The following is a 20,857-nucleotide window of genomic DNA, read 5'->3' as shown; positions in this document are numbered from 1 at the left end:
ATAGAAAGCAGAACGAGTATTCGAAACTTACAACTTAAGAAAATATTAATTTAGATGAGTCTTGAAAACGTCCTAGATTACACTCAGGTGGTCTGTCCTATCATGCTCAGATATGCTTCTATCTGGACCAACAGGTACACGTTACGGTTTACCTTTTACACACAAACCAAAACAAGAAAGTTGATTAGTGTTATAATGTTCATTCTATATCATTTCTATCAGCAAAATAATACAATTTTGTTTGTTTCGACTAGCATCTCCAAAACGAAGGGTAGGTAGTTTTTCCAAACTTATTTTTGTTCGCTTTCTGTGATTATACGAGCGTCATTTCTCACTTTATTGCGGATGTTTGGTAATAGAAATATTCCAAACACCTTTAAACTTATTGTTCTTTATATTTAAAATTGAATTGTGAAATTTTTTAAACAAATGAAACACGAAAATTGGGTCGGTCTGGTTGGAGGAAACAAACAACTTATTTTAGGCCTCATCTTGAACTCAAAACAAAAATAACAAGGCTGATATCTCTGTTCAATAGTGTTTTTATGTAACTATGTAACTATCTTTCTCCTTGTTCTGTTGTAAGCCCCGGTGAAGACCGTATTCTCATGCTGCGTGTGGAACTCACCGACGTTTAAGCGGCTATTGATGAGATGCTGTTATTTCTAGACTTAAAGGTCAAATGTCTTAACACTGTGATAAAGAATGAAGTTAATAGCTGATATGTTCATATTTCAGTTTTTTTTTAAATTATTTTCTGTCATATCATTGCTGAAACGGGAGACAATTAACTAATCATTTTAATGTAAATGTGTAAGTTATCTCCTTTGTTGTACTGATAATTGGTATGTTTTTAAACTGAATAATAGCATTCCAGCTTAGTGAGTTAATATACAGGATTTATTAGACCGTCTCTCATTGTTAAGTATGCGTTTTCTTTATTTCACTGATTCAAATAAAACAAAAACATTAAACCACAACTCCATATTTTCTATAACTGATTACTAGCTTTTATCATATCTCGTATAGCCTTTCCACAAAAACACAGATAACTAGCCCAGACGAAGATTGTGTTTCCATTCATAGGTAAAAATCTTGACGTTGCTAGGTCACTCACATGATGGTGAGATGCATTCTTTTTATTTATACCATACTCCTCGACGTGATCAAAGGTAGCCTGTTAACTGGTTAGTACTTAGGTAGTTCTCCTGGCACAAACAGTAATGTAGGACGCGATTATTTATATGCATGCAATTTGCTCAGAACATTTGTTTATGATATATCAGCCGAGTTAGAAAGTGCTTCCGGTCCGTTAAAATACATAGCCGCCAGACAGCGGGGCAATTTTCCATATACCACTATTGTTAAAACTTAAGAACACACTAGAAGTCCCAAACTTCCTTACATTATTTGTGTTACTGATATGTCAACCGGGTTTTAAAATGATTCTTGTCCGTTGAACAATATGGTCACCAGGGGAGATTTCCTTATATGGTAATAGTCATATCTTGTAAACACTCTAAAAGTAACATTTGTTGTGAATGTGAATGAAATTTGACCGTAACATTTGTTTTAATGATATCTTGGCTGAGTATGAAACAGGTTCCAGTCCATTTAAAAACATGGCGTCCAACGAGCGAGGCAGTTTTCCTGATATGGTTTGGTGTAATATTGTGAAAACTTTAGAAGTCACATATTTTGTCCAAGCATCCTGTAAATGGTTGAGCATTATTTTCTAATTGGACCGCGTTATGAAAGCTAAAAGAAAATAGCTGTTGGGACGGCAGTTTAACTAAGATTTATGCAGTGAAAAATTATACTAGCTCAGAATGATTATGTTTATTTGGGTCACAGATACGCGCCTAATTGCCCTTTGCCCTCTTGTTCAATATTGGTGTCACTCATGTTCAAGCATTCATTATTTTAAATATTACACACCATGATAACTCCAATGTGAGGATACGGATCACAAATACAGGGCTTTTAATTGACACCGAGGACAAATGTTCTGTAGAAATAGAGTACATTCTAGAAAAAAATTAATGCATGCATGGTTGTCGGTGAATATGGCCGTCTACCTCTGTTTGTAATTAACATTAATAACTGTATTAGTTTATTGTTGTTTTTTTTGGTTACAACTGCAAACTGATCGCCATCCAAACAATGCTGTATAATGCTTAGCACTTTGCTGAATCTGACAGAGATTGTTGGGTGTTTAAAAGTAAATATATATTTTCATGTGGTTTTGACCATGCCTATGGCAAACATGTTTTACTCATAACTGGCAAGACAATATTGTAAATGCAAGTCAATGCCACCCATATAAACATATTATTGGCTTATTTGACGTTAAAAAGATAACTGTCATAAGACATGCCATTGCAACATAAAATAGCTGTAGATAAATGTTGAAATTGGCAGGCATAGCAGTATGCCTTTAAATGAATATAAATGTGTCCATTGCTCTTTACATTAATATTATAGTTATATTGTTTGTGAATATCACGCACACAATATAAAATTAGGCTCTGATTGAACATAACAAAGAATTCACTGATTAGTTATAGAAGAAATATCACTTTGGCATTGATATTTATTAATTATTAATCAAACTTTGCCATAGAAATCATTGTACGTAAATAACGTTTTCTAAATTATTCCGTAAACAGTTTTCATTATATAATGGCATAGTGGAAGCTTATTATTGTGTTAAACGCTAATTTTGTATCTAATCAGTACATACATTTCAAATTGCAAAAGATTAGGGGTCAGAAACTTTCAAAAGAAAGATGCATGGTTTGTATCCCCACTCTGAAACGAGGTCAATCCCCATACAGTATTATTTATATTCAATGAGTTATTTTGTAAAAAGGTTAAAAAGTATTTAAATTTTCTTTTCGAACATCTTGTTCTTTTAAAGTAAAACAAATGATTCACTTTATTTAATCTTTTTTTCAAATATGTAAGTCATTTTACGCTCACATCTTTCGATGTATCAAGCAAAATTTATTGGCTTACATTTGATTTCAATTTAAAAAATGATTTTAAAGTAACTCAACTTTATCCAAACATGTCCGAGAAGTTCCTGTCCCGCTTTCAACGTTCTCATATGCAGCTGGATATGTTTTTTAGCCTTCAGTAATTTTATGACGTCAGCATCATAATATATACCGTTGGCCTTGTACAAGATGGGTCTAAATGCGGGTTGACCCCCACTTTGAATGTTGGACTGTGGCTATTGCATGACAGATAAAATAACAGATACCATTATCAAGGATAACGACCAGATCCAAATTACAATGATAAACGATAACGACTACCAAGAAAACCGTATCGGTATGTTTATTCGTCCACGTGAAATTGATAAAACAAATGTTTGCAGATACTGTAGTATGTCGAGGGTTTATCAAGAAACACCGGCCTGTGGCGTGTGAGTTCGAACTAGATCACACTTATTTACAAAAGTTATGTTTGCAAAACAGACATAAACAAATGGAAAAAGACCGTATCCAAAATCCCAACTGGTCAGTACGAAACGGGTTAAAGGTTTACTGTAAGGTTATAAATTTTATAACACCGGTATATTCAATTGCATATACGAAAAACAAATGCCCATTTTACTTTGGTGACTTGAATGATACTCGTACATTCTTATAATTGAACTGCGAAGCATCTCACTTTAGAAAGAACGGCACAAATATGTGTTTGATTTTTAATTTTGAATATATCTTTATACAATACAAGATTGATATATAAATATCCGCACAGCATATTTTGTATTTCGCCACCTACCAATACTAACGATAAAAGGATGTACAACACTTGTTCATTAATGTATAACGGAAACAGTTATAATAATAAAGTTGTAGTGCATCTTTGGAAGGACTTAGTGGTACTAAGTTGAAATAACAACAAGAAGGTCGTGAAAAAAAGCCAAGTTGATACTTACAATTTCACAATTTACCATGCCAGTACTGACATATACTCTGTAATGTTGAGAGATAACAATTGTTAATTTTTAAAATATGTCATTAAACAAATAACATAGACATCATACACAACGGTGCATGGCGTATAAACAGTAAAGTATGCTTCTAAATCCGAGCGCCATATCAGTGGCACGGTACTATCGCCTCTCTATATAGACTATAGACTCTCGCACCTGCAGACGCGTTACGCAGGTGTGTACTGGGGCGGGTAGCCGCCTGGTTGTCCTGGATAAGGAGCGGGCTGTCCTGGATACGGAGCGGGCTGTCCGGGATTCGGACCAGGTTGTCAAGGGTACGGTCCAGGTTGCCCGGCATACGGGGCGGGTTGCCCGGGATACGGGGCGTAAAGCATCGGTTAAGGCATCATACCTGACATCTCTACAATACAACACCATTCATATTTACAGTAAGCATATGCAATTGTAGAACAATAATACTTGATTAAACTAGTACCATATACTGGTAATGTATTTACAGTCAGCTTATACATTTGTAGAACAAATTTACTGGGTTGATCACTCAAATAGTCCATATACGGGTAATGTATTTACAGTGAGCATATGCAAATTTAGAACAAATTTACTTGATTTAAATAGTACCATATACTGGTAAATTGGTAATGTATTTACGGTGAACATATGCAATTAAAGAACAAGTTAACTGTGTTGAACTCTTGAACATTCCATAAACTGCTAACTATAATAACCGAAAATATAATGTATAACACCACCCTGGCTTAGCATTAACTCGGACAAGTAAGGTATGTTAATATAAATGTTCACATACGTTGCGTGTTAGATATGACCGTGACGCTAGGGTTCGCAGCGGCCTCCCGCACAATTACCGCACGAAGACGACGGCGACGACAGCACACGCCGATGCATACGATAAAGATGATAAATGTGATCGTACCGACGACACCGCCTGCTATGCCCCCAGTACTCCTGAATAGATAATTGTATATTTGTGTTGAACAGACGACCGTCTGTCATCAATTAAAAAAAACACGATAGACGGCAGATAGAGATTTTAAAATTACGCATGGAAATGTATGTTTCGTTGTTTATTAATTTTGCTATTCAATACTTTGATTTTGAATGAGAATCATGTTGATGTAAATACTAGTGTAATGTATTTGGTTTCAATACGGCATTTTAAGTGAACATTTAAGCTCAAAACTTACGAGTATTCTGGGGCGGATGTCGCGTAAGCACAACATTTGTAGCGAATATAATATATCGGGTCATAGTCTCTGCAGCAGTAGTATCCGCTGGTGCAGTGGGTAGAATCGAGCAACTCAACATAAGCCTCCGCCAGTCTTCCTGTTAATAAACATAGCATGCCGTTCCGTGTAAAATATTTCAAAAACTTGCGAAAACAACACAGTTAAAGACGTGGCATCATAAGAACCAATATTATTCGAGACTTTTTAAAGTGTGTTCGTTTTTTGCGACATAACGTATTATATCATGTATTGCAAGGGAGGCGATCTTTTTGTGCATGGGCGGTTAAATTGTATACTGTCGTCCTTTCTAGTTACCATATTAAATGTGATCACACCAGTAATAACTTGTCTTCGTATTTTTATGCTAATGAGTATTCTATAACTTTTAACGCGTATTCCAGCACTATGATTGAAGTAAGAATCTGTCTCAATAAACTTTTCTTTAATTCATTGCCTATGATAACATACACTTCTTTATTAATTATTACATTAAATTAATGTTATTATAATAGTTTGTCGCTGAAATTCCACAATAAGTAAAGCAGCAGCAAACAAACACAAACAGTAAAGAAAAATGCATGTCGATTGTCGATGACTGTTTCACTAGTTGTGATCACGCTAGTTTTCACAATTTGCACATCTTTTGTGTAAAGGCAAGAGTTGTACAGAGTTGTGGGGACAGTGGTCTAGTGGTGGGATGCTTGTCTAGAGATCGAGAGGTACCTGGTTCGAATCCCACTCGGGGCACTGGATTTTTCTGAGCAAAAATTAATCCCACGCGTGCTCCTCTCCACCCAGGTGTATAAATGGGTACATGTGAGGAAAATAAGTGAATGTGCCGTGGCTGCCTGGTGCGCCATATGTAAACGGACGACTTAAATCCCAGTGATCGGGGGGGGGGGGGGGGGGGGGGGTTAATGTCGAAGTCGGCTGAAGATGTATATCGAAGCAGACTATAAACCGCAACTTAAACTTTACTACGAACCCTATCAATTGGAACATAACGCCACGATTACAAAATATGACCTCGATATATCACAAGCTGAACACATTAACCATGACATTGCACGCAAAAGATTACATTTATGCATACAACAAGTTATCCTGTGGACATATTAACAGATGATACGCAATCGAGAACAAACAAATGAACTGACACATATGTAACAAAAGCGATTAAAACTTACACAATCACATGAAACTTAAGAAGGACCGCCGTTTAAATTCAGATAGGGGGAACATTAAATAACGACTTTTTAAAAAGAATTTCTTCATTATACTAAATTGTAAGCGTACGTACATGTACAATAATGTCAGGAAAACATAATTTCCATATAAATGAATATCGTTCGCCGTTGTTTTCTTTTTACACGGTGATGTCCCTGTTTGTTTGTCCATTCATGCATTGTCAACATTGAAATTTATTGCCAGTATTTGGTGCATTGTAACGATCAATCCATGCATCACAATTACGAACGTGTTGAGCCTAAATTTCGAGCCTACATTGCGAGTTCATTCTTTATTGTACGCAAGCAAACTAGAACGATCATATGCAGAGGGCATTCTTATAGGTCAACATATGAAGTAGGGATAATTTTGTGATTTATAATACTCGTAGTCATAGAGTGAGATATGAAGTGGTAATTTATTTTAATAACATTAACGTGAGACGAATACAATCATAAACAATGATGTATACGCACAATTTGTAGTGTGAAAGTGATCACACGTGCTTGCCCTCATTATGACTTCATTAAGCACCAGTCCACTATATGTCTTATATCCTTTCGCCAGTTATACCGTAATGGTAAAATATGATTTATCATGCATGTTTATGAATAAGTGAACTAAGTAAAGATTTGTTGTTTTTACCTCTCCATATAAAGGGTCAGCCAGACTTATAAGACACCTGTCTAATAAACATCCTTATTCCCGATTCCTATCCTAGGCTTACTCCGGCTGTGATTCAACTTCAATGATTTTCAGCATCGGAAAAAGTCAGTCTTTCGGAAAGTAATAAAACCTAACCATATCAAGAAGCCACGTGCTTGTTCCTTCCTCCTTCCAAAGAAGTCTCAAGAGAAAATATCAAATCCTCGCAACTGCTTGATGTTTTATCTGTTTGGTGGCAAGCCCAATGATTCCTTAGAATCACTGCGCCATACCATGTTCACATAAAAAGTCGCTACTGCCTAAACATTCGTCACTCCTGAGCGACTTCCACCAACATTGCACGCAACAGTTTTCCCTAGCCAACACGTACATAGTCAAATCATGGTATGGATTGGGATGACACATTATATGAAACCGACAGAATGGGGATGGAAACTGGACAACGACCAGTTAATTCCAATCATGATTCAAAACAATGCTGCACCTGAAGAACTATTGAAAATCATCCATTGTAACTGTTTTGGAGGATATAAATCATATCAATGCAGCTGCAGACGCCCTGGACTCCCCTGCACTGCTGTTTGTTTCCCTTGTTAATCTGAAAACAATGATAATTCAAACAATTCGTAAGTCGGTACTAAGGATGAGTAGGACGACACCGACAATTTAATGCTCTGAGAAAAATGCTATAGACAAAGGTGATTGCATCTCAGGTGATAGTGGACAGCGGAATGTCATAACTTGGAATTCATGATTATTTAACATCATAGTGATATCAACAATCCAATCAAAGTGTCCCTTGTCTCCGAAACTGTGGTGTTTGACATAACAATCATAATGTTTAAGTAAAAAGCTATGGACTTGTTGCCCTTCTTATCGTGTCGGTGACCATTTTGGACGCACTAATGAATGTCTGTGTTATTTAATTAACTAACACTATGTCTGATGATCTTAATGTGTTCTTTGCTCCCTAAAATATAGGTATATACACTAAAATCATCAAACTTGAGTGGCTACTTACATAGTTATGATCATAGATAGGTTTTGGCGGCCATTTTGGCGTCCATCTTGGTGGCCATCTTGGAAAAACTACTTTCCGGAAATTCGATTTTGGTAAACTTTTGATATGTTATAAAGTACATCTTACTCTACCGGGATCAGTTTGCATACCTTTTGTAGCATTTTTTGGGGGGTGGGGGTCAAAGTGTATATTGTCCCTGCTATCCGTAATGTTGGGCGCTTCGCAAGCAGGCAATCAGTACCCCTCGATTCAGTTAGCTGCTGGGTAGGCAATCGGACTGTCAAAACTAGCCCCATGTGAGACTCAAAATATGACAACATGCTGAGCGTTTCAAGTATGATCAACATCTATCATCATACGGACTATTTGTTAACGTCTTTGTACTCATCAACGGTTAAGCATAAAATAACTATAGAAGTATTCGAAACTTAAAACTTTAAAACAGATTAATTTAGATGCGTCTTGAAAACGTCCTGTCCCAGTTAACACTCAAGTGGTCTGCTTATCATGTTCAAACAATCGACTAGCCTGGCGAGCAGATACGCGTTACTTTGTAAACTACATACACAGACCAAAAGAAGGAATGTAATTACATGTAGTGCAATCATGTTCCTTGTCTATTTTATTGATAATTTAGTTGTTTGCTGCCACAAACATCTTCATAAAATAAAGCATTAATGAAAGAAAAGTGTGATAAATAGAATATATAAGGATGTATCTCAATGTTAATTATTTGGTTTCTTTATTCACTTGTTAACATTAAATAAATAGATAACTCCACTGCTCGCTATTATGCTCAATGATTACAAGTCTTGATCATATAGCGTTCAAACACAGACAACTTGTCTAGACAAATAGTGTGCTCCCATGCAATGGCAGTAACTTTCACCTTGCTACGGTATAGACATGATATGAGCCATACATTTGTTTTATTCAAAATACCACAGTTCTCTCCGTGATCACAGTGAGAACACTGTGAGGTGTTTGCTCGACTAATAGACTGTATTGAGAGATCAGTGTGAGGTGTTTTTAACTAGACTGAAGGGGCGATCACTATGGGATGTTTATACAAGACTGGAGGGGACTCACTGTGATGTTTTTGTTCAATATACCACTTGAAAAGGGAGATCATTATGAGGCGTTTGGTTGAATGCTAAACTGCAGGGAAGATCACTATACGATGTTTGATTTAAATCTACACGGCTAGGTGCATCACGTCGAGGTGCGTGTTTCAGAAACGAAGATCACTGTGAGTATTTTATCATTATTATTCCGTAGAATAAAGTTATGTGTGTGTTTCAATTCTACACTGAGGTGTCGACCACTGTGAGGTGAAAGTTTAAATACTACCCAACAAGGGGTTTCACTGTGAGGGGTTTAATATAATATTAGAGTGCAGAGTTGATCGGTGTTAGGTGTTTTGTTTCAGTACTACACTTTTGCGGAGACTAGAGTGAGTTGTAAGGGAGGGGAGATCAATGTAAGGTGATTTCTACAATCCTTTTTTGCAAGGTAGATCACATTGAGGTGTATAATTCAATAATGGAAATTCAGCAAAATAGCTTTTAATAGGTACACACTTGATTTTACACTAAGACGGGTCAGCATCTATGGTTTTATCATAAATGATCATCTTATTCACATAATTGTTGTCTGTTTAAGGTATGTTTTGTGTATTTACTCTTGTTTTCAGTTATTTATTCCCACACAAAAATATGAACTTGTTTTAGTAAGATAAGAAATTCGGCTCTGCGGATAAGAATTCAAACTAGAATAAAAGCTGGTCATGCAGAATGCTTTAAATGAACGTTACTGAATCCAGGTCCTGGGAGAGACCCTTGTGGGTCATGCCACAGGCCAATACCGTGGAATGGTAGAGCTATCTACTGTGATGCGTGCTATACATGGAACCATATCTCATGTGAAGGGATCAGCCCAAAAGACTATATAAAGCTTGGTAAATCTGACGATGCGCGGACCTGCCACTCTTGTTCGCACTTTCATTTTTCAAATTCTTATTTTGAAGATTCATTCCACTCAGAACTACTTGATGACTCGAACCTTTCAACAACGGATACTCCCAGTATATTTGACACTCTCGTTCAGCTACGTAAAAAACAGCCAAATCGTTTTCTTTGTGCATCTCTAAACATTAACAGTGTTCGAAATAAGTTTAAATACATCAAAGAACTATTAACAAAAAAATATTGTTGACCTTTTGTTTTTATCAGAGACCAAGATAGATGATTCCTTTCCAAATGCACAGTTTGCGGTGGATAACTATCACTTGTGGAGAGCGGACAGGACAGCCAGTGGTGGAGGAGTAATGGCCTACTTGCGGTCAGATATTGCTGGGGATGTGATATGGAAATTAAAGACATTGAATCAATTTCTGTAGTAGTAAATTTAAATGGGTCGAAATGGATAATATATGGAGCATATAAACCACCGTCTTGATCTGATACAACATTTCAAACGATTTTAATATGACTATTGATAAAATACTGTCTAAAACTGATAATTGTATGGTAATAGGTGATTTAAATTTTGATATGTTACAGGCCGAGAAATTTTCAACTCATGTGATATTTTTGATCTCACAAATATTATAAAGAACCCTACTTATTTTACAAAAAATGCTAAACCAACACTTTTAGATCTTATTTTAACCAAAAGTCGTTCTTTTATTTGTGGAACATGTAATTTTAATTAAGAATTCAAACTAGAATAAAAGGTGATCATGCAGAATGCTTTAAATGAACGTTACCATCTCTTTTGTCATGATTTAGGTATTTAAGATTAGATAATTTTACTTTGCATGTAAATGCTCTTTATCCGCTGCTATAATGCGAAGCTATTTAAAGGAATGTTATTAAAATATACCTTCTGTGTACAGACTCCACCAATTGTTTCATTTAAATTGTTCCTTATTTGGAAGAAACCATATTATTTCCATATCACAGTTTTGGAATTACATTTATATATGACAGGTACATTCTAATATTTATACAATATTTATCAATGATGGAAATTGTAATCATGCCATATTGCACTGGCTAAACATTTATCAAAATAATTCACACTCATAAAATTTTGATGGAATTAAGGTAACACATGTTGTAAACGGATGTAAAAACATTTTTCAAAGATCTTTAAAATGATTTTAATTCAAAAACTTCCTTATTCTGTCGATGATTTAGATGAATTGATTTATTCTTGAAATATGTAAAAAAGAGAGTTGTGTTATCTGATTTTATAAGCATAGCACGGTGACATGCGCATGTTTATCACAAACACACAGCATACCATCACAAACACACAGAAAATCATTACAACCACACAAAATACTTTTAAAAGCACATATCTCATGATTTAAACCCACATCATTTCAATGTAACACGCAGCCATCACAAGCACACAGCACGACAAACACACAGCATACATTGACAAGCACACATCATTCCATGACAAACACACAGCAGACAATAGCAAACATACAGCATATCCTTAAAACACACAGCAGACCGTCACAAACACACATCATGCCATCACAAACACACAGCGTACTTTTATACGCACATATCATATGATTTAAACACACATTAGTTCAATGACAACGCCGATTTATCAATAGTCAACAGGACACAGACGAGGCGTTCCATAGTATGCCATCTGCGAGTTCGTTTTGGCATTTTAAAAGTCAATACATAATGCAAAATATATTGACTGTTGTCCTCAGGTAAACAAAACATGTGCTTTTGAAATAACTAGTCGTAACCATTAATCCATAGAGCCTATTGCGTCTTTAGGAAGATCAATATTGATATAACCGTGTCTAGTTCTATTTGATTCATGTAAATGTATATGTTGTACCTAAAGTTACGATATAATAATCTCAAATTGCTAACATATTGGTCATGAATTCTCTATTGTGTGTATCTGAAGTAGCCATATTGTATTAGGTACAATTGGGTAGAAAATTAAATTTAAGTTCCGCTTATAAGTATTCATTTATTTTATTCATTTAATAAATTGCATTGAGGTTTATATTGAAATACCTTTTAAATCAATTCAATGCTAAAAATTATATGTGCCACTATGAAAGCTTAAAATAATGGCGTATTAGCAACATAGTTATACAGTTATCACAAGTATCATTTTAACACAAAGTAGAGAAAATAAAAGTGTGCTACGTTACTGTTAAATTCGTCCACGTCTACATAACATTTGCATGTGCGTAACAATGTACTCATAATAAGCACTTTCGTAATATTATATTACATGCGGATGCACAATGCATGTTCCCGATTGACTATTGCTGTTGGTCAAATGTTGGTATCTCCTAAAGTCCATTTTTTTGGACGACTCATTTAAAAACGAAGTAAAATTTAAGTTTGTTTATTTTCACTTGTTTGAGCTCAATGATTATCGCTAAATAATATTTGTATGTTACAATATCCTTACGGATATACAGAAATCAACACAAAACCTAGTTTTGTTTTTCTAAAAGCTTGTAACATTTTGCCAAAAAATCACAATGACTGTCGGCCTAAAATAGTTCTTTAAAAATGCAAAGAAAAAACACATTCATTAATTAACAATATATGTTTACGAACTTAGAAAGAAACAAAAAGACAGGAAGAAAAAAGACAACACCCACGACGACGCAGGGGAAGTTGTTACTGATATTTTAGTGCTGAGGATCTAAAAAAAATGATTGTTTTAACTTATCAGTATATACTGATACTATACAGTCGATTGTTCCATTTATATGTATCAGTCGAGTTGCTTGTACAGTGACGTATCACACGAGAAGATGCGGACTTGCGCAAGCCACGAAGCTGATACAGAATCTCGGAACAATCGATTTACGTAATATTTCTTTTACTATAAACACTCGTACACACATATTTTCTCAAAATGTCGGTATTTCTTTATGATGATTCCGTGCAGTACACTATTTTGTGTAGTGACGACATCGTATGCCTAAACATATTGTCCGGGTAGAATGGTAAAACGGGCTGGGAAAAACAACAGGTATCATAATACCATTTTTTGGCCGACTTGAGTTTCACTGATTGATGAAGAACGTATTTGTCAAGCGTGTAAATCAATATAGGCCCCGTTTCATAAACGTTCGTACACACGGTTTCTTACGTAAGTATACTTACGAAGTTCGTAAGAAAATCCGAGCGTTACACAAAAAAATACTTACGCAACCACCTGCTACGAATTCGTAAGTTCCAACGTTAAAGTTACGCATGGTCTAGGCTGTCGTAGCGTTCGCAAATATGGCCGCCTAAGCTATTTCACGTCTTAACAAATTTTCCAAAAAAAAAAACATACGATTTTAAGCGCATTTTCGACAAAAGAAGCGTGACTTTTCTCTTGAAAACGACAAAATCGGTAAATTGTGGTACATTTATCTTTATGAAGTACACTATAGAGAGCACAGTTGTTTCCCTTGTTTGCGAAATCGCGACGAAAAAACAATGTCAAATGTAAACAAAGTTGAATGGATTTTTGTTTTAAATTACCTGTGGCCATGCTTTGTATTACGGGATAAGCATTGTGTAAATAAATAAAAAGAGAGGATTGTTACAGAAGTAAATTGTATATGAAAGTTTAGTTAGATCTATGTCAAACTGGAATGTATGAAGCAAACTGGAAATTGGAATACATGGTCATGGATGATGCAATACACTGGCATGTTTATCAACCTCTTTTGGCACTAATGACTTTACAGAGTGTAACAAAATCAAAGAGTTTCCTTCTAGGATTGAATTTATTGGAAGGTTATCTTTGATTCTGTTCAATTCGTCACTGAATTATTGTAAATGGAATGTCCAATACAGGAGAAGCAGAACAAAGGTTTTCCCTTTGTAAATAAGGTAATTTTTTTATAATTTCATTTACAGAATTGTATTGTTTGGGAAGTATTAAATGTTTGGATCTGGATACATAGAAGATACCAAAACATTATCTGGCTTTTACTCGACTGTGGACATCTCTTAAGTCTGTTTCCTGTTACCTGGGTAGAACTAGTACAATCATGGTGTCTTTGGAGGCGATCTAAAGAACGCTCCCACCGTGGGGATGGAACCCATGACCTCCCGGTCGATAGGCGGACACCATATCCACTACGCCACAGTGACTGTTCTGTATAGAAAATGTATGGAAAAAGTTTTCTGCAGATTTTATTCAGTTGTTAGATCCAAATTATGATATCACAACTAAACATCTTTTTACCATATTTATAAAGGCTTCAAAATCATGTTTCAAATGAACAACAATAATATATTTTTAGTTATTATTTGATATCTAAGCGGAAACAAACTTTTTTGATTTTCGGTGATAATTTTCTCATACGCGCAACGATTTTAATTACCCTTTCGTTTACTAAAAATCGTCGTTAGAAATTGATAAAATTATAAAGCTTCTCATAAGCGCAACGATTTTAATTTTTTTATTTCTTGTGTCATCGTTATATTTTGTAACAACACGCGGATGGTTTTACAAAGTATAAAATAAATGGCAACCCATGTAAAGACGGTTTGTCAGGCCCGCACATAATGTAGTTGTAAAGACTCAATGACGACCCCAACATGAACTCTGAATTACACAAACCCACATGTAAAGACGGCTTGCTGAGCGGTATCGGCGCTTGGCTTTTACTACATGGGTCAGTGGTTCGAGCCCCGGTGTGGTAAACTTTTTTTTCTCAATGTTTTCTTTTTCTACTTTTATTCTTGTTTTTATATTGGAGCTATAATTTTTGACATTACAAAGATTGCTTACATAAAGTATAAATAGTACACCTGAGCGTACTATATCAGTACGGACAGCCAAGTGGTTTGTGCTAGACTTTCACTCCAGGTGTCAGTGGTTCAAGCCCCGGTGTGGATTACATTTTTTTCTTTCCTTAATTTTATCATTGGTTTATACTGGACTGGAATTATTTAGTTCCGATGTTTACATTTATCAATTAAAAGCATTTAATCAATTTAATGACTACCTTCAAAACATGCCAAACTCTGTGAACAAGTCCCTTTAACAAAGACGATGTTTATTATGGTGTCGTGTAGATTCGTCATCTCACCTGGTGCGGAATATCAACTCCTTAATTTAGAAATCCTCCATGTCAATCAATAGCAGTTTGTTCCATTGTAAATCAGCGTAAATCTATCCAACTTTGACAGTAAATTTCAACATCGTATTGTTACTCTACGCTAGTTTCACCCCAATGGGTATTTCAATTTCAACAACAAAGCAATGGTTACACTCAACACACTTTAAAAACGTTGTTTACATTATAAGCGATAACTTCGCGAGGGGTCAGTGCCTTTTCGTCTGAACTAGTTACCAAGATCACAAGTTATATATGTTTCAGTTCACCTGAATGAATTTCATTTAATCATGTGCAGTTATTTAACGTCACACAAAAACACGTTTAGCGTCATAAAACGGCGACCTCATTTGAAAGCATTTCTGCTGACGACTTCACATTTATTTATTTTAAAAGAGAAAAATAAATGTATACATAACAATAAGTTTTATTGCTTTTCTACTAGTTTTCGTAGTGTTTATTATTATCTGACAGATGGCGCCAAATTTTAATTTTACGTCTTTAAAACCCACTCTGGATCAGCAGACGATTTATTTCATAAATCAATCTCTGGGTTAATGGTCGCCATCTTTCGAACTACTTTCAAAAGTACAACAACAACAATAACAGTAGGAGACAATATTAATTGCGAAAAGTTGAAAAATTGAGTACATGTGTCACGGTTGTTGAGTGAAATAGTGTTATTTTCAACTGTGTATGAAGCATGTGAACTGGTAGTGGAATAACCGCATTGTTGGTGGAAATGGAATTTAGAAATATATCTAATAATTCATCATCGTGTAGAATTATCATCAGCATCATTTCTGTGGAACATTGCACTTTTCAAAATACAAGTGTTTCAAAGATATGGTGCTTTTGACATAGTTCACTAACCATCAAGACTGAAATGATTCATGCACACAGGTAAAGTAAATAATTGAATTTGTGCAGAATGTCTATATTTTACAAATTATTATTTAATTTGACCAATTTATTTTAAATTGATTGCACTGAAACTCAAAGTCTAAAGCTTAGTAAGACACTTAAGCCAGTTTTCTAAGAAGAAACAATACTTGTTCAGAGTATAGCAGGCTCATGCGGCCTCTGGTTTATTTATTTGGCCTCGGCCTTTAACATGGGTCGCTTTGATTTCAGGTGTTTAGCCCCCATATCAACAAGGCTCTCGACTCTATATGTAGTTATTCATATTGTTTAAAGATTTTGAGAACCCTCACTCGGTGCCAGTGGGGATAAAACAGGGACATTCTTATAGCTAGATGAATGCATCAAATATGCCAGCATAACTTTATAATCAATAACTTTATAATTGATGATTCTGTTCTTTTAACTACATTACTAGTTTACCAAAACAATGTGAAACACATTTTTATGCCCCCAAAGGAGGGCATATAGTGATCGCACTGTCCGTCTGTCTATCCGTCACACTTTGCATTTAGGTTTCGAAAAAATGCTCATAACTTCTATGTCGTTTCAGATGTAACATCAGTGATTTTTTTTGCTCAAATTTACAGCCGAATTTCGGCTGCTTCCCAATCGCAAAAATACACGTTTTTTCCCAAAATTCTGACCAAAATTTCCCCCAAAAAGCCCAACTTCCAAAAAAAAAAAAAAAAAATTTTTTTTTTTTTGAAAGAAGTCTCATATAACTTAATTATGATTTCTTAAATCTAGGTCTCAACATTATTTTTTAAACATCTTACGAAATATATAACTTGAATTTAGTCATTTTTGTCCATAAATCATTCCCAAACTTGCCACTTTTATTGATTAAAAAAAAACAATTTGACCAGACTCCTTTTCTAGAAACCTCCCTGAACATGCACTTAAAAACAATATCACTTCTGTTACTTATAATCCTATTTATAATGCTTCATTTTTCCCAATTTTATGGTTTATCGCGCTATTTTTCCCAATTTCACGGTTTATCGCGCTAATTTTCCCAATTCAAAAGGCACAGGCTGTAACAAATTAAAGCAAAAAAATATCACTGAACATTCATATTTGGTATGCATGTGTATATGGACAAGGCCTTCCCATACACACACAAATTTTGACCCCTTTGACCTTGAACTTAGGGTCGGCATTTAGGTTTTGAAAAATGCTCATAACTTCTATTAAAGCGTTTATCGGGGGCGTATGTCATCCTACGGAGACAGCTCTTGTTTTTGCTACTGCCCTCTGCACAAACCATGATATATCTGCATATATGCATCCAACCAAATCAGTAAAACTATTTGTCACTTAATTACAGTAAACTTATTGCATGTTAACTTTTCAACAATATATATATATATATATATATATATATATAGATATATATATATATATATATACACATATATATATATATATATATATATATATATATATATATATATATATATATATATATATATATATATATATATATATATATATATATATATATATACATGTATATATAATTATATATAACAGATCTTGAAAAAAACACACATCAAACTTCAAATTGTTAATTGTTAATTAGTAAATTATAGGCTTTTATTGGTATTGTGACATTGACACCACTCATGCATGCGACTATACAAATACACTTGGAACACATTATTTATGAGAAATTCCAATACATCAACATATCGTCTCAGATTTAAGGCAGATAATCTAGTGCTTTTTTGCTGCCATTTTTACTATTACACATTTTTTCATTTTATGTTATGATGCATTGATCTTGTTTCTAAATTAACCAAGCAATCATGTTAAACTTTTGAAGAAAGATGTTGTCTGATAAATATAGAAAATATAATCACTACAAAGTGAACAAAATTCAGTTGAATACTGTGACCAACAAAGATTTGCCAAAGAGCAATTCAGATCATGATTTAAATTAAATACAAGTAATATGAAAGTCTGCCTATTGGATCCCAGTTAAGACTTATTTGTCAAATCTGCACATTAATTTTCCCTTAGCCATGTAGAATTGGGGACTAAATACCATCAAGTCATGTAAAAAGGAGCAGGGTATAGCACGCTGCTATTGATCTCTTGAGCTTTCACATGAATTTTACGGGTAATTTTCATACAACAAATGATATTATATAGTGTAATGATAAAGCATTATGAGCACAAATTATATCTCTTACTAGTGGTGCAAAAATCATTTAAGTGTCACATTTCAAAAGAAAATTTATATAAAAGGTATTATTAATTGTTAAAACGTTATAAAAGGTTATTTCAATTCACTAAAGCATTTATTTACAAGAACAAGTGCATTTTATGTCCATTACAATACATGTAACAGTATTCGCATTGTATTTATCTGCATTTGATGTGCATTTAATACACTTAAAAATGCAGACAAGACACACTTCTAACAGAAACAAATGTATTTTTTCTGCATTTTTCCAGCATTAATACTCTTCAAGTGTATTTTTTATCATCCCAAATACACTTTACCCGGAAATTAATATACTAAAGTGTAGTAATAATTAAAGTTTTGTATGAGCATCAAAAACAGTGTCAAATTCATACCAGTGCCTATTTAGTAGCAGTAGGCCTTATATGGTCAACTTGTGGTAGAAATAATGCATTATGTATAATACAACATACATAAATTAAAAAATATAGCTGCCCGTACTGTTCAATACAATGTTCAATTAACTACACTATGCAAAGTTGAAATATGACATCAAGCTTGGAATAATCTTTACAATAATGAATAATATGCTGTTTTAATTTATAAGAAAAATAGACAATTGCATATAAAAACTGATTTTACATCAAAACTAAATGTTTAATTTGATTTTTAGCTCCACTGGCCAAAGGTCCTGTGTCCATCGTGCATTCATGCATAAACTTTTCCTTTAAACATCTTCTCCTAAACTACTGGTCAAATTCTAATGAAATTTCTTAGGAATGTTCCTGGGGTGAACCTCTTTCAAATTTGTTCAAATTATGCCCATGGGGTCAAATTTGACTGCCCTGGGGGTCACACAATTGAAAATTTGCTTAAATAAGGCCTATTTTGTGAAAACTTTCAAAATCTCCCGTCCATAACCATTGGGCCTAGGGCTATCAAATTTGGTATGTAGAGACATCTAATAGTCCTCTACCAAATTTGTTCAAATTATACCCCTGGGGTCAAATTTGACCCTGCCCGGGGGTCACAAAATTGAACATATGCTTATATAGGGTATATTTTGTGAAAACTTTACAAATCTTCTCGTCCATAACCATTGGGCCTAGGGCTACCAAATTTGGTATGTGGTGGCATCTTATAGTCCTTTACCAAGTTTGTTCAAATTATGCCCCTGGGGTCAAGTTTGAACCTCCCCCGAGGGTCACAAAATTGAACATATGCTTATAAAATGCCTATTTTGTGAAAACTTCAAAAAATTTCTTGTCCATAACAATCCGACCTAGGGCTATCAAATTTGGTATATAGTGACATCTAATAGTCCTCTACCAAATTTGTTCAAATTTAATCCCTAGGGTCAAATTTGACCCTGCCCCGGGGGTCATAAAAAATTGAACATATGCTTATATAATGCCTATTTTGTGATTACTTAAAAAATATCTTGTCCATAACCATTAGGCATTGGGCTACACAATTTGGTATGTAGTGACATTGTATAGTCCTCTACTTAATTTGTTCAAATTATGCCCCAAGGGTCAAATTTGACCCTGCCCCGCATGTCACAAAATCAATTATATGCTTATATAGTGCCTATTTTGTGAAAATTTTAAAACTCTTCTTGTCCTTAACCATAAGGCAAAGGGCTACAAAATTTGGTATGTAGTGACATGTTATAGTTCTCTACCAAGTTTGTTCAAATTATGCCCCTTGGGTCAAATTTGACCCTGCCCGGGGTCACAAAACTGAACATACGCTTATATGGGGCCTATTTTGTGAAAACTTTAAAAATCTTATTGTCCATAACCATTGGGCCTAGGTCTACCAAATTTGGTATGTAGTGACATCTAATAAACCTCTACCAAATTTCTTCAAATAATGCCTCTGGGGTCAACTTTGACCCTGCCCCAGGGGGTCACAAAATTGAATTAACGCTTTTAAAGCGCCTATTTTGTGAAATCTTTAAAAATCTTCTTGTCAAAAACCATTTGGACTATGGCTACCAAATTTGGTATGCAGAAACATCTTATAGTCCTCTACCAAGTTTGTTCAAATTATGCCCCTGGGGTCAAATTTGACCCTGGCCCGCATGTCACAAAATTGAACATTATATACGCTTATATCTTGCTTATTTTGTGAAAACTTTAAAAATATTCTTGTCCTTATCTCTAGGACCTAGGGCTACCACATTTTGTATGTAGTGAGATATAGTAGTCCTCTACAAAGTTTGCTCAAATTATGCCCCTTGCGTTAAATTTGACCCAGCCCAGAAGGTCACAAAAGTGTACATGTGCTTAAATAGGGCCTATATTTAAGTATTTGCACATGCAGAGAAATTTGTTGCAGCCTTTTTTCAGCAGTGGAGCGATACAGGGCCATCATGGCCCTCTTGTTTAAATACTCAAAAAATGAAACCGTGTTCATGCTTGCATGAACACAGTTTATATATGCTGTCAGAATTATAAAATATGCAATTACTATAAATACAAATGCC

At 34.7% G+C, this 20,857-nt stretch overlaps 1 long non-coding RNA gene across 1 annotated transcript; it reads left to right on the top strand.

Moving 5' to 3' along the window:
- The first annotated feature begins 8,106 nt into the window (after nucleotides 1-8,106).
- Nucleotides 8,107-11,021, top strand: LOC127838351 (uncharacterized). The gene is made up of 2 exons (XR_008029779.1): nucleotides 8,107-9,377; nucleotides 9,951-11,021. It is a non-coding gene; the product is annotated as an uncharacterized LOC127838351 (long non-coding RNA).
- The last annotated feature ends 9,836 nt before the right edge of the window (nucleotides 11,022-20,857 follow it).

The sequence above is a fragment of the Dreissena polymorpha genome, chromosome 7 (genome assembly GCF_020536995.1).
Source record: "Dreissena polymorpha isolate Duluth1 chromosome 7, UMN_Dpol_1.0, whole genome shotgun sequence".
In the NCBI taxonomy this organism is placed as follows: domain Eukaryota; kingdom Metazoa; phylum Mollusca; class Bivalvia; order Myida; family Dreissenidae; genus Dreissena; species Dreissena polymorpha.
This window is presented reverse-complemented; position numbering and strand designations above follow the sequence as displayed.